General features: G+C 52.2%; 1 protein-coding gene across 24 annotated transcripts in view; it reads right to left on the bottom strand.

The window, feature by feature from the left end:
* Ndae1 (Na[+]-driven anion exchanger 1) overlaps positions 1-12,797 on the bottom strand; it is a 680,061-nt gene extending 667,264 nt beyond the window's left edge. For 14 of the 24 annotated variants that reach the window (XM_071683724.1, XM_071683696.1, XM_071683715.1 and 11 more), the window contains exon 1: positions 12,531-12,706. The gene's annotated coding sequence lies outside the window, so the exon portion shown is untranslated. Of the gene's footprint in view, positions 1-12,530 lie in introns of all 24 variants that reach the window. The other 10 variants (XM_071683720.1, XM_071683721.1, XM_071683722.1 and 7 more) reach the window with 2 other exon arrangements.
* Between the last annotated feature and the right edge of the window lie 2,658 nt (positions 12,798-15,455).

The raw sequence follows: 15,455 nt of genomic DNA, 5'->3' as shown, positions 1-15,455 counted from the left end.
ATCACTACACGACGACCACGTGATCATCACTACACGACGACCACGCCATCATCACTACACGACGACCACGTCATCATCACTACACGACGACCACGTCATCATCACTACACGACGACCACGTCATCATCACTACACGACGACCACGCCATCATCACTACACGACGACCACGTGATCATCACTACACGACGACCACGTCATCATCACTACACGACGACACCACGTCATCATCACTACACGACGACCACGCCATCATCACTACACGACGACCACGTCATCATCACTACACGACGACCACGTGATCATCACTACACGACGACCACGTGATCATCACTACACGACGACCACGCCATCATCACTACACGACGACCACGTCATCATCACTACACGACGACCACGTCATCATCACTACACGACGACCACGTCATCATCACTACACGACGACCACGTGATCATCACTACACGACGACCACGTGATCATCACTACACGACGACCACGTGATCATCACTACACGACGACCACGTCATCATCACTACACGACGACCACGTCATCATCACTACACGACGACCACGTGATCATCACTACACGACGACCACGTCATCATCACTACACGACGACCACGTCATCATCACTACACGACGACCACGTGATCATCACTACACGACGACCACGTCATCATCACTACACGACGACCACGTGATCATCACTACACGACGACCACGTCATCATCACTACACGACGACCACGTGCATCATCCACTACACGACGACCACGTGCATCATCACTACACGACGACCACGTCATCATCACTACACGATGACCACGCCATCATCACTACACGACGACCACGTCATCATCACTACACGACGACCACGTCATCATCACTACACGACGACCACGTCATCATCACTACACGACGACCACGTCATCATCACTACACGACGACCACGTCATCATCACTACACGACGACCACGTCATCATCACTACACGACGACCACGTGATCATCACTACACGACGACCACGTCATCATCACTACACCTGATACGGTACAAGTCCTGCAGGACAACACTGCAGGTAGCGCGCCAAGGGGACGCTTCAACGCTATCTACAGCCTGGTGAAGCTAAGCTAGCTAAGGTGAAGCTATGCTAGGCTAGCTAAGGTTGAGCTAAGCTAGGCTTGCTAAGGTTAAGCTAAGCTAGGCTAGCTAAGGTTAAGCTAAGCTAGGCTAGCAAAGGTTAAGCTAAGCTAGGCTAGCTAAGGTTAAGCTAAGGTAGGCTAGCTAAGGTTAAGCTAAGCTAGGCTAGCTAAGGTTAAGCTAAGCTAAGCTTGCTAAGGTTAAGCTAAGCTAGGCTAGCTAAGGTTAAGCTAAGCTAGGCTAGCTAAGGTTAAGCTAAGCTAGGTTAGCTAAGGTTAAGCTAAGCTAGGCTAGCTAAGGTTAAGCTAAGCTAGGCTAGCTAAGGTTAAACTAAGCTAGGCTAGCTAAGGTTAAGCTAAGCTAGGCTAGCTAAGGTTAAGCTAAGCTAGGCTAGCTAAGGTTAAGCTAAGCTAGGCTAGCTAAGGTTAAGCTAAGCTAAGCTTGCTAAGGTTAAGCTAAGCTAGGCTAGCTAAGGTTAAGCTAAGCTAGGCTAGCTAAGGTTAAACTAAGCTAGGCTAGCTAAGGTTAAGCTAAGCTAGGCTAGCTAAGGTTAAGCTAAGCTAGGCTAGCTAAGGTTAAGCTAAGCTAGGCTAGCTAAGGTTAAGCTAAGCTAGGCTTGCTAAGGTTAAGCTAAGCTAGGCTAGCTAAGGTTAAGCTAAGCTAGGCTAGCTAAGGTTAAGCTAAGCTAGGCTAGCTAAGGTTAAGCTAAGCTAGGCTAGCTAAGGTGAAGCTATGCTAGGATAGCTAAGGTTGAGCTAAGCTAAGCTTGCTAAGGTTAAGCTAACTAGGCTAGCTAAGGTTAAGCTAAGCTAGGCTAGCTAAGGTTAAGCTAAGCTAGGCTAGCTAAGGTTAAGCTAAGCTAGGCTAGCTAAGGTTAAGCTAAGCTAGGCTAGCTAATGTTAAGCTAAGCTAGGCTTGCTAAGGTTAAGCTAAGCTAGGCTAGCTAAGGTTAAGCTAAGCTAGGCTAGCTAAGGTTAAGCTAAGCTAGGCCAGCTAAGGTTAAGCTAAACTAGGCTAGCTAAGGTGAAGCTAAGCTAGGCTAGCTAAGGTTAAGCTAAGCTAAGCTTGCTAAGGTTAAGCTAAGCTAGGCTAGCTAAGGTTAAGCTAAGTTGGCTAGCTAAGGTTGAGCTAAGCTAAGCTTGCTAAGGTGAAGCTAAGCTAGGCTAGCTAAGGTTAAGCTAAGCTAGGCTAGCTAAGGTTAAGCTAAGCTAGGCTAGCTAAGGTTAAGCTAAGCTAGGCTAGCTAAGGTTAAGCTAAGCTAGGCTAGCTAAGGTTGAGCTAAGCTAAGCTTGCTAAGGTTAAGCTAAGCTAGGCTAGCTTAGGTTGAGCTAAGCTAAGCTTGCTAAGGTTAAGCTAAGCTAGGCTAGCTAAGGTTAAGCTAAACTAGGCTAGCTAAGGTTAAGCTAAGCTAGGCTAGCTAAGGTTAAGCTAAGCTAGGCTAGCTAAGGTTAAGCTAAGCTAGGCTAGCTAAGGTTAAGCTAAGCTAGGCTAGCTAAGGTTAAGCTAAGCTCGGGTAGCTAAGGTTAAGCTAAGCTAGGCTAGGTAAGGTTAAGCTAAGCTAGGCCAGCTAAGGTTAAGCTAAACTAGGCTAGCTAAGGTTAAGCTAAGCTAGGCTAGCTAAGGTTAAGCTAAGCTAGGCTAGCTAAGGTTAAGCTAAGCTAGGCTAGCTAAGGTTAAGCTAAGCTAGGCTAGCTAAGGTTAAGCTAAGCTAGGCTAGCTAAGGTTAAGCTAAGCTAGGCTAGCTAAGGTTAAGCTAAGCTAGGCTAGCTAAGGTTAAGCTAAGCTGGGCTAGCTAAGGTTAAGCTAAGCTAGGCTAGCTAAGGTTAAGCTAAGCTAGGCTAGCTAAGGTTAAGCTAAGCTAGGCTAGCTAAGGTTAAGCTAAGCTAGGCTAGCTAAGGTTAAGCTAAGCTAGGCTAGCTAAGGTTAAGCTAAGCTAGGCTAGCTAAGGTTAAGCTAAGCTAGGCTAGCTAAGGTTAAGCTAAGCTAGGCTAGCTAAGGTTAAGCTAAGCTAGGCTAGCTAAAGTTGAGCTAAGCTAAGCTTGCTAAGGTTAAGCTAAGCTAGGCTAGCTAAGGTGAAGCTAAGCTAGGCTAGCTAAGGTTAAGCTAAGCTAGGCTAGCTAAGGTTAAGCTAAGCTAGGCTAGCTAAGGTTGAGCTAAGCTAAGCTTGCTAAGGTTAAGCTAAGCTAGGCTAGCTAAGGTTAAGCTAAGCTAGGCTAGGTAAGGTTAAGCTAAGCTTGGATAGCTAAGGTTGAGCTAAGCTAAGCTTGCTAAGGTTAAGCTAAGCTAGGCTAGCTAAGGTTGAGCTAAGCTAAGCTTGCTAAGGTTAAGCTAAGCTAGGCTAGCTAAGGTTAAGCTAAGCTAGGCTAGCTAAGGTTAAGCTAAGCTAGGCTAGCTAAGGTTAAGCTAAGCTAGGTTAGCTAAGGTTAAGCTAAGCTAGGCTAGCTAAGGTTGAGCTAAGCTAAGCTTGCTAAGGTTAAGCTAAGCTAAGCTAGGTAATGTTAAGCTAAGCTAGGCTAGGTAAGGTCTGGTGGAGATCATAGCCAAATCGTGCATGTGTCTGGTGAGGTCAACAAGGTTGTTGGGTCATAACATGTGTGTTCTGCTGAGGCTAACTACCGTGACGTAATGACCTCCCATCCATCAGTCCTCTTATGAACCAGTTATGACAACAACAGTTATTATGACAAGTGTAGTTACGTCTGAGCCAAGGAATACGTGACCCTCCCCCCCCCCCCCCCCGCCGAACCATCATAAGTACATTACGTCATCAAGTTCACTGGTACTTCAAGAACAACTTGATGATACAACCAACGGCTGACCAACTTGATGATACAACCAACGGCTGACCAACTTGATGATACAACCAACGGCTGACCAACTTGATGATACAACCAACGGCTGACCAACTTGATGATACAACCAACGGTTGACCAACTTGATGATACAACCAACGGCTGACCAACTTGATGATACAACCAACGGCTGACCAACTTGATGATACAACCAACGGTTGACCAACTTGATGATACAACCAACGGTTGACCAACTTGATGATACAACCAACGGCTGACCAACTTGATGATACAACCAACGGCTGACCAACTTGATGATACAACCAACGGCTGACCAACTTGATGATACAACCAACGGTTGACCAACTTGATGATACAACCAACGGCTTGACCAACTTGATGATACAACCAACGGCTGACCAACTTGATGATACAACCAACGGTTGACCAACTTGATGATACAACCAACGGTTGACCAACTTGATGATACAACCAACGGCTGACCAACTTGATGATACAACCAACGGTTGACCAACTTGATGATACAACCAACGGCTGACCAACTTGATGATACAACCAACGGCTGACCAACTTGATGATACAACCAACGGCTGACCAACTTGATGATACAACCAACGGCTGACCAACTTGATGATACAACCAACGGCTGACCAACTTGATGATACAACCAACGGCTGACCAACTTGATGATACAACCAACGGCTGACCAACTTGATGATACAACCAACGGCTGACCAACTTGATGATACAACCAACGGCTGACCAACTTGATGATACAACCAACGGTTGACCAACTTGATGATACAACCAACGGCTGACCAACTTGATGATACAACCAACGGCTGACCAACTTGATGATACAACCAACGGCTGACCAACTTGATGATACAACCAACGGCTGACCAACTTGATGATACAACCAACGGCTGACCAACTTGATGATACAACCAACGGCTGACCAACTTGATGATACAACCAACGGCTGACCAACTTGATGATACAACCAACGACTGACCAACTTGATGATACAACCAACGGTTGACCAACTTGGTGATACAACCAACGGTTGACCAACTTGATGATACAACCAACGGCTGGCCAACTTGATGATAAAACCAACGGCTGACCAACTTGATGATAAAACCAACGGCTGACCAACTTGATGATACAACCAACGGCTGACCAACTTGATGATACAACCAACGGTTGACCAACTTGATGATACAACCAACGGTTGACCAACTTGATGATACAACCAACGGCTGACCAACTTGATGATACAACCAACGCCTGACCAACTTGATGATAAAACCAACGGCTGACCAACTTGATGATACAACCAACGGTTGACCAACTTGATGATAGAACCAACGGTTGACCAACTTGATGATACAACCAACGGTTGACCAACTTGATGATACAACCAACGGCTGACCAACTTGATGATAAAACCAACGGCTGACCAACTTGATGATAAAACCAACGGCTGACCAACTTGATGATACAACCAACGGTTGACCAACTTGATGATACAACCAACGGCTGACCAACTTGATGATACAACCAACGGTTGACCAACTTGATGATACAACCAACGGCTGACCAACTTGATGATACAACCAACGGCTGACCAACTTGATGATAAAACCAATGGCTGACCAACTTGATGATACAACCAACGGTTGACCAACTTGATGATACAACCAACGGCTGACCAACTTGATGATACAACCAACGGCTGACCAACTTGATGATACAACCAACGGTTGACCAACTTGATGATACAACCAACGACTGACCAACTTGATGATACAACCAACGGCTGACCAACTTGATGATACAACCAACGGCTGACCAACTTGATGATACAACTAACGGCTGACCAACTTGATGATACAACCAACGGTTGACCAACTTGATGATACAACCAACGGCTGACCAACTTGATGATACAACCAACGGCTGACCAACTTGATGATACAACTAACGGCTGACCAACTTGATGATACAACCAACGGTTGACCAACTTGATGATACAACCAACAGCTGACCAACTTGATGATACAACCAACGGCTGACCAACTTGATGATACAACCAACGGCTGACCAACTTGATGATACATCCAACGGTTGACCAACTTGATGATACAACCAACGGCTGACCAACTTGATGATACAACCAACGGCTGACCAACTTGATGATACAACCAACGGTTGACCAACTTGATGATACAACCAACGGCTGACCAACTTGATGATACAACCAACGGTTGACCAACTTGATGATACAACCAACGGCTGACCAACTTGATGATACAGCCAACGGCTGACCAACTTGATGATACAACCAACGGTTGACCAACTTGATGATACAACCAACGGCTGACCAACTTGATGATACAACCAACGGCTGACCAACTTGATGATACAACCAACGGCTGACCAACTTGATGATACAACCAACGGTTGACCAACTTGATGATACAACCAACGGCTGACCAACTTGATGATACAACCAACGGTTGACCAACTTGATGATACAACCAACGGTTGACCAACTTGATGATACAACCAACGGCTGACCAACTTGATGATACAACCAACGGCTGACCAACTTGATGGGTGTGGAGGATATGTTAATAATAATTAACTTAGTTACACAAGTTCCTGCATCACCAGCCTTCACTGAACACCTTCTCAAACTTCTTACAAGTAAAACTTATTTTGAAGAACATCTTGTTCTGCATCGCCTGTTCTGCGATAACAATGTTCACTACAAGCGGAAGCCCGCGCCAGACCCATCACGTGACCTCTCAATACTTTCCAATTTAAGATCAAAACTTTTTTATTCCAAAATTAATGACCAGTTTGAGTCCAATGTAAACATCCAAGTTTCATCAGACCCAGACCAATGAGGAGCAGATGACGTCACAACCATCTCCTGCTGACGTCACGTCATCCCCAACTGACATGTAGTGCACCACACCTGCCACACAGCTACACCTACACCCTCGTACCTGCTAGACAGCTACACCTACACCCTCGTACCGGCCAGACAGCTACACCTACAGCCTCGTACCGGCCAGACAGCTATACCTACAGCCTCGTACCTGCTAGACAGCTACACCTATACCCCGTACTTGCCAGACAGCTACACCTACACCCTCGTACCTGCCAGACAGCTACAGATACACTCTGCATCTGCCAGACAGCTACAGATACACTCCGTATCTGCCAGACAGCTACACCTACGCCCCGTACCTGCCAGACAGCTACACCTACACCCAGTACCTGCTAGATAGCTACACCTATACCCCGTACTTGCCAGACAGCTACACCTACAGCCTCGTACCTGACAGACAGCTATACCTACACCCCGTAACGACCAGACAGCTACACCTACACCCCCGTACCTGCCAGACAGCTACACCTACAGCCTCATACTGGCCAGAGAGCTACACCTACACCCCGTACCTGGCAGGCAGCTACACCTACATCCCCATACCTGCCAGACAGCTACACCTACACCCCGTACCGACCAGACAGCTACACCTATACACCCGTACTTGCCAGACAGCTACACCTACAACCCGCACCTGCCAGACAGCTTCACCTACACCCCCGTACCTGCCAGACAGCTACACTTACAGCCTCGTGCCTGCCAGACAGCTACACCTACACCCCGTACCTGTCATATAGCTACGCCTACACCCTCGTGCCTGCCAGACAGCTACACCTACACCCCGTACCTGTCATATAGCTACGCCTACACCCTCGTACCTGCCCGACAGCTACACTTACAGCCTCGTAGCTGCCAGACAGCTACACCAACACCCCGTACCGACCAGACAGCTACACCTATACCCACGCATTTGCCATAGAGCTACACCTACACCCCGTATCGGCCAGACAGCTACACCTGCAACCCGTAGCTGCCAGACAGCTACACCTACAGCCTCGTGCCGGCCAGACAGCTACACCTACACCCCGTATCGGCCAGATAGCTACACCTACAACCCCGGACCTGCTAGACAGCTACAATTACAGCCTTGTACCTGCTAGACAGTTACACCTACACTCCGTACCGGCCAGACAGCTACACCTACATACCGAACCTTTCAGACAGCTACACCTACACCCCATACCTGCCAGAAAGCTACACCTAATGCCTCGTACCTGCCAGATAGCTATATCTACACCCCTTACCGGCCAGACAGCTACACCTACAGCCTCGTACCTGCCAAACAGCTATACCTACACTCCGTACCGGCCAGACAGCTACACCTACATCTCCGTACCTGCCAGACAGCTACACCTACAGCCTCGTACCTGCCAGACAGCTACACCTACATCCCGTAACGACCAGACAGCTACACCTATACACCCGTACCTGCCAGACAGCTACACCTACATCCCGTGCCTGTCAGATAGCTACACCTACACCCTCGTACCTGCCAGACAGCTACACTTACAGCCTCGTACCTGCCAGACAGCTACACCTACACCCTGTACCGACCAGACAGCTACACATATACCCACGTACCTGCCAGACAGCTACACCTACACCCCGTATCTGCCAGACAGCTACACCTACAACCCGTATGCCAGATAGCTACACCTACAGCCTCGTGCCGGCCAGACAGCTACACCTAAACCCTGTACCTGCCAGATAGCTACACCTACACCCCCGTACCTCCCAGACAACTACAATTACAGATTTGTACCTGCTAGACAGTTACACCTACACCCCGTACCGGCCAGACAGCTACACCTACACCCCGTAACTGTCAGACAGCTACACCTACAGCCTCGTACCTGCCAGATAGCTATACCTACACCCCGTACCGGCCAGATAGCTACACCTACAGCCTCGTACCTGCCAGACAGCTACATCTACAGCCTCGTACCTGCCAGACAGCTACACCTACATCCCATACCTGCCAGATAGCTACACCTACACCCCCGTAACTGCCAGATAGCTACACTTACAGCCTCGTACCTGCTGGACAGCTACACCTACATCCCGTACCGGCCAGACAGCTACACCTATATCCCCGTACCTACCAAACGTAAACCTACACCCCGCACCGGCTAGACAGCTACACCTACATCCAGTACCTGCCAGACAGCTACACCTACACCTCGTAACAGCCAGACAGCTACACCTACACCTCCGTACCTTCCAGACAGCTACACATACAGCCTCGTACCGGCCAGACCACTACACCTACATTCCATACCTGCCAGATAGCTACACCTACACCCCCGTAACTGCCAGACAGCTACACTTATAGCCTCGTCCCTGCTAGACAGCTACACCTACACCCCGTACCAGCCAGACAGCTACACCTATACCCCCGTCCCTGCCAGACAGCTACACCTACACCCCGTACCGGCCAGACAGGTATACCTACACCCCGTACCTGCCAGACAGCTATATCTACATCATCGTGCCGGCCAGATAGCTACACGTACACACCGTACTTGCCAGATAGCTACACCTATACACCCGTACCTGCCAGACAGCTACACCTACAGCCTCGTACCTGCTAGACAGCTACACCTACACCCCGTACCGGCTACACAGCTACACCTATACCCCCGTACCTACCAGACTTACACCTACACCCCGTGCCGGCTAGACAGCTACACCTACACCCAGTACCTGCCAGAAAGCTACACCTACAATCCGTACCGGCCAGACAGCTACACCTATACACCCGTACCTGCCAGACAGCTACACTTACACCCCGTACCGGCCAGACAGCTACACCTATAACCCGCACCTGCCAGACAGCTTCACCCACACCCCCGTACCTGCCAGACAGCTACACATACAGCCTCGTACCGGCCAGACCGCTATACCTACAACCCGTAACTGCCAGATAGCCACACCTACACCCCCGTACCTGCCAGACAGGTACACCTACAGCCTCGTACCAGCCAGACAGCTACACCTACACCCCGTGCCTGCCAGAGAGCTACACCTACACCCCGTACCAGCCAGACAGCTACACCTACAACCCGTACCTGCCAGACAGCTACGCCTACACCCCGTACCTGCCAGACAGCTACACCTACAGCCTCATACCGACCAGACAGCTACACCTAAACCCCGTACTGGGCAGACAGCTACACCTACACCCCGTGCCTGCCAGACAGCTACACCTGCAGCCTCGAACCGGCCAGACAGCTACACCTACATCCCATACCGGCCAGACAGCTACACCTCTACCCGTACCGGCCAGACAGCTACACTTACAGCCTCATACCTGCCAGACAGCTACACCTACACCACGTATCTGCCAGACAGCTACACATACACCCTGTACCTGTCAGACAGCTACTCCAACACCCCTTACCTGCCAGACAGCTACACCCACAGCCTTGTTCCTACCAGACAGCTCCACCTACAGCCTCGTTCCTGCCAAACAGCTACACCTACAACCCGTGCCGGCCAGACAGCTACACCTATACCCCGTACCGCCCAGACAGCTACATCTACAGCCTCGTTCCTGCCAGACAGCTACACCTACACTCCAAACCGGCCAGACAGCTACACCTACGGCCTCGTTCCTGCCAGACAGCTACACCTACACCCCGTACCAACCAGACAGCTACACCTACACTCCTTACGTGCCAGACAGATACACCTACAGCCTCGTTCCTGCTAGACAGCTACACCTACACCCCGTACCGGCCAGACAGCTACACCTACACCCCGTACCGGCCAGACAGCTACACCTACAGCCTCTTTCTTGCCAGACAGCTACACCTACAGCCTCTTTCCAGCCACACAGCGACAAATGTATGAACCACGTCTGCTTCTCGTGAACAGAAACAGGGGTAGATTACCTTCGTCTAGGACCACTATCTCCACAGAACAACCTTCGTCTAGGGCCACTATCTCCACAGAACAACCTTCGTCTAGGGCCACTATCTCCACAGAACAACCTTCGTCTAGGGCCACTATCTCCACAGAACAACCTTCGTCTAGGGCCACTATCTCCACAGAACAACCTTCGTCTAGGGCCACTATCTCCACAGAACAGCCTTCGTCTAGGGCCACTATCTCCACAGAACAGCCTTCGTCTAGGGCCACTATCTCCACAGAACAACCTTCGTCTAGGGCCACTATCTCCACAGAACAACCTTCGTCTAGGGCCACTATCTCCACAGAACAACCTTCGTCTAGGGCCACTATCTCCACAGAACAGCCTTCGTCTAGGGCCACTATCTCCACAGAACAACCTTCGTCTAGGGCCACTATCTCCACAGAACAACCTTCGTCTAGGGCCACTATCTCCACAGAACAACCTTCGTCTAGGGCCACTATCTCCACAGAACAACCTTCGTCTAGGGCCACTATCTCCACAGAACAACCTTCGTCTAGGGCCACTATCTCCACAGAACAACCTTCGTCTAGGGCCACTATCTCCACAGAACAACCTTCGTCTAGGGCCACTATCTCCACAGAACAAGGGGATCACCAATTTCCTTTCACTTGTCAGAGTTTCCCAGAGGCGGGCCAGGCCAGGAGCAGCCACGGGTTCTGCCTGCCAACATGTACGTCGTTTTCTCTCACGAGGTGTCAGCACAACAGAGTGGTGCGGGTACTGACACTACGTGCAGGCTGACTGTGGGTACTCACACTAAGTGCAGGCTGTCTGCGGGTACTCACACTACGTGCAGGCTGACTGCGGGTACTCACACTAAGTGCAGGCTGACTGCGGGTACTGACACTACGTGCAGGCTGTCTGCGGGTACTCACACTACGTGCAGGCTGACTGCGGGTACTGACACTACGTGCAGGCTGACTGTGGGTACTCACACTACGTGCAGGCTGACTGCGGGTACTGACACTACGTGCAGGCTGACTGTGGGTACTCACTACGTGCAGGCTGACTGCGGGTACTGACACTACGTGCAGGCTGACTGCGGGTACTGACACTACGTGCAGGCTGACTGCGGGTACTGACACTACGTGCAGGCTGACTGTGGGTACTCACACTACGTGCAGGCTGACTGCGGGTACTGACACTACGTGCAGGCTGACTGTGGGTACTCACTACGTGCAGGCTGACTGCGGGTACTGACACTACGTGCAGGCTGACTGCGGGTACTGACACTACGTGCAGGCTGACTGCGGGTACTGACACTACGTGCAGGCTGACTGTGGGTACTCACACTAAGTGCAGGCTGACTGCGGGTACTGACACTACGTGCAGGCTGACTGTGGGTACTCACACTACGTGCAGGCTGACTGCGGGTACTGACACTACGTGCAGGCTGACTGTGGGTACTCACAATACGTGCAGGCTGACTGTGGGTACTGACACTACGTGCAGGCTGACTGCGGGTCACACTACAGTACCTTAATGACGTGTTACATTTTGGTCACTCACAACACCAACTTTACACGTTACTAAAACTATGGCAACCACACCACTTGTTCTGCCACCACCTGCTGATGATGACGTGAGCATGTACACATAGTGTGCCACTTGAGAGGAAGGTTAACACAGGAACCTGCCCCGCCAGGCAGGCAGGCAGACATGGTAGGTGGGGGACAATATTACCTCAGTCAACGTCCTGTGGTGTAGCACGACTCCGGCTAGGTTAGGCTAGGCTAGGCTTGGCTAGGCTAGGCTAGGCTAGGAGGCGCTCCTGCACTCTCTACTGCTGACCAGCGGACGACGGTGGCTGCGGCTGCGGCGAGATACAACACTAGTGGAGGTTGAGCCAGGTATGATGGTGAGGTGGAGCCGGGAGGCGGTGGGCAGGAGGGAACATGGCTGACCCTGAGCACTGCCCTCCCTCCCTCCCTCACTCCCTCCCTCACTCCCTCCCTCCCTCCATCACTCCCTCCATCACCTACTGCCTCCTACCCAGGTTGGCTCCGCCCCCTGACCATTCCCGTGTCGTCACATGATCGCAACAACTACAACCTACCACAACACTGGCCAGCCAGCCTGCACCTACACCTGGCTACCTTCCTGACCACAACACTGGCCAGCCAGCCTGCACCTACACCTGGCTATCTTCGTGACCACAACACTGGCCAGCCAGCCTGCACCTACACCTGGCTACCTTCCTGACCACAACACTGGCCAGCCAGCCTGCACCTACACCTGGCTACCTTCCTGACCACAACACTGGCCAGCCAGCCTGCACCTACACCTGGCTACCTTCCTGACCACAACACTGGCCAGCCAGCCTGCACCTACACCTGGCTACCTTCCTGACCACAACACTGGCCAGCCAGCCTGCACCTACACCTGGCTACCTTCCTGACCACAACACTGGCCAGCCAGCCTGCACCTACACCTGGCTACCTTCCTGACCACAACACTGGCCAGCCAGCCTGCACCTACACCTGGCTACCTTCCTGACCACAACACTGGCCAGCCAGCCTGCACCTACACCTGGCTACCTTCCTGACCACAACACTGGCCAGCCAGCCTGCACCTACACCTGGCTACCTTCCTGACCACAACACTGGCCAGCCAGCCTGCACCTACACCTGGCTACCTTCCTGACCACAACACTGGCCAGCCAGCCTGCACCTACACCTGGCTACCTTCCTGACCACAACACTGGCCAGCCAGCCTGCACCTACACCTGGCTACCTTCCTGACCACAACACTGGCCAGCCAGCCTGCACCTACACCTGGCTACCTTCCTGACCACAACACTGGCCAGCCAGCCTGCACCTACACCTGGCTACCTTCCTGACCACAACACTGGCCAGCCAGCCTGCACCTACACCTGGCTACCTTCCTGACCACAACACTGGCCAGCCAGCCTGCACCTACACCTGGCTACCTTCCTGACCACAACACTGGCCAGCCAGCCTGCACCTACACCTGGCTACCTTCCTGACCACAACACTGGCCAGCCAGCCTGCACCTACACCTGGCTACCTTCCTGACCACAACACTGGCCAGCCAGCCTGCACCTACACCTGGCTACCTTCCTGACCACAACACTGGCCAGCCAGCCTGCACCTACACCTGGCTACCTTCCTGACCACAACACTGGCCAGCCAGCCTGCACCTACACCTGGCTACCTTCCTGACCACAACACTGGCCAGCCAGCCTGCACCTACACCTGGCTACCTTCCTGACCACAACACTGGCCAGCCAGCCTGCACCTACACCTGGCTACCTTCCTGACCACAACACTGGCCAGCCAGCCTGCACCTACACCTGGCTACCTTCCTGACCACAACACTGGCCAGCCAGCCTGCACCTACACCTGCCTGCCTTCCTGACCACAACACTGGCCAGCCAGCCTGCACCTAAACCTGGCTACCTTCCTGACCACAACACTGGCCAGCCAGCCTGCACCTACACCTGCCTACCTTCCTGACCACAACACTGGCCAGCCAGCCTGCACCTACACCTGGCTACCTTCCTGACCACAACACTAGCCAACCAGCCTGCACCTACACCTGCCTACCTTCCTGACCACAACACTGGCCAGCCAGCCTGCACCTACACCTGGCTACCTTCCTGACCACAACACTGGCCAGCCAGCCTGCACCTAAACCTGGCTACCTTCCTGACCACAACACTGGCCAGCCAGCCTGCACCTACACCTGGCTACCTTCCTGACCACAACACTGGCCAGCCAGCCTGCACCTACACCTGGCTACCTTCCTGACCACAACACTGGCCAGCCAGCCTGCACCTAAACCTGGCTACCTTCCTGACCACAACACTGGCCAGCCAGCCTGCACCTACACCTGGCTACCTTCCTGACCACAACACTGGCCAGCCAGCCTGCACCTACACCTGCCTACCTTCCTGACCACAACAATGGCCAGCCAGCCTGCACCTACAACTGGCTACCTTCCTGACCACAACACTGGCCAGCCAGCCTGCACCTACACCTGCCTACCTTCCTGACCACAACACTGGCCAGCCAGCCTGCACCTAAACCTGGCTACCTTCGTGACCACAACACTGGCCAGCCAGCCTGCACCTACACCTGCCTACCTTCCTGACCACAACACTGGCCAGCCAGCCTGCACCTACACCTGGCTACCTTCCTGACCACAACACTAGCCAACCAGCCTGCACCTACACCTGCCTACCTTCCTGACCACAACACTGGCCAACCAGCCTGCACCTACACCTGCCTACCTTCCTGACCACAACACTGGCCAGCCAGCCTGCACCTACACCTGCCTACCTTCCTGACCACAACACTGGCCAACCAGCCTGCACCTACACCTGGCTACCTTCCTGACCACAACACTAGCCAACCAGCCTGCACCTACACCTGGCTACCTTCCTGACCACAACACTGGCCAGCCAGCCTGCACCTACACCTGGCTACCTTCCTGACCACAACACTAGCCAACCAGCCTGCACCTACACCTGCCTACCTTCCTGACCACAACACTGGCCAGCCAGCCTGCACCTACACCTGCCTACCTTCCTGACCACAACACTGGCCAGCCAGCCTGCACCTACACCTGCCTACCTTCCTGACCACA

The sequence above is a fragment of the Panulirus ornatus genome, chromosome 37 (assembly GCF_036320965.1).
Source record: "Panulirus ornatus isolate Po-2019 chromosome 37, ASM3632096v1, whole genome shotgun sequence".
In the NCBI taxonomy this organism is placed as follows: domain Eukaryota; kingdom Metazoa; phylum Arthropoda; class Malacostraca; order Decapoda; family Palinuridae; genus Panulirus; species Panulirus ornatus.
The sequence above is the reverse complement of the archived record's forward strand: the minus strand, read 5'-3'. Positions and strand labels throughout refer to the sequence as shown.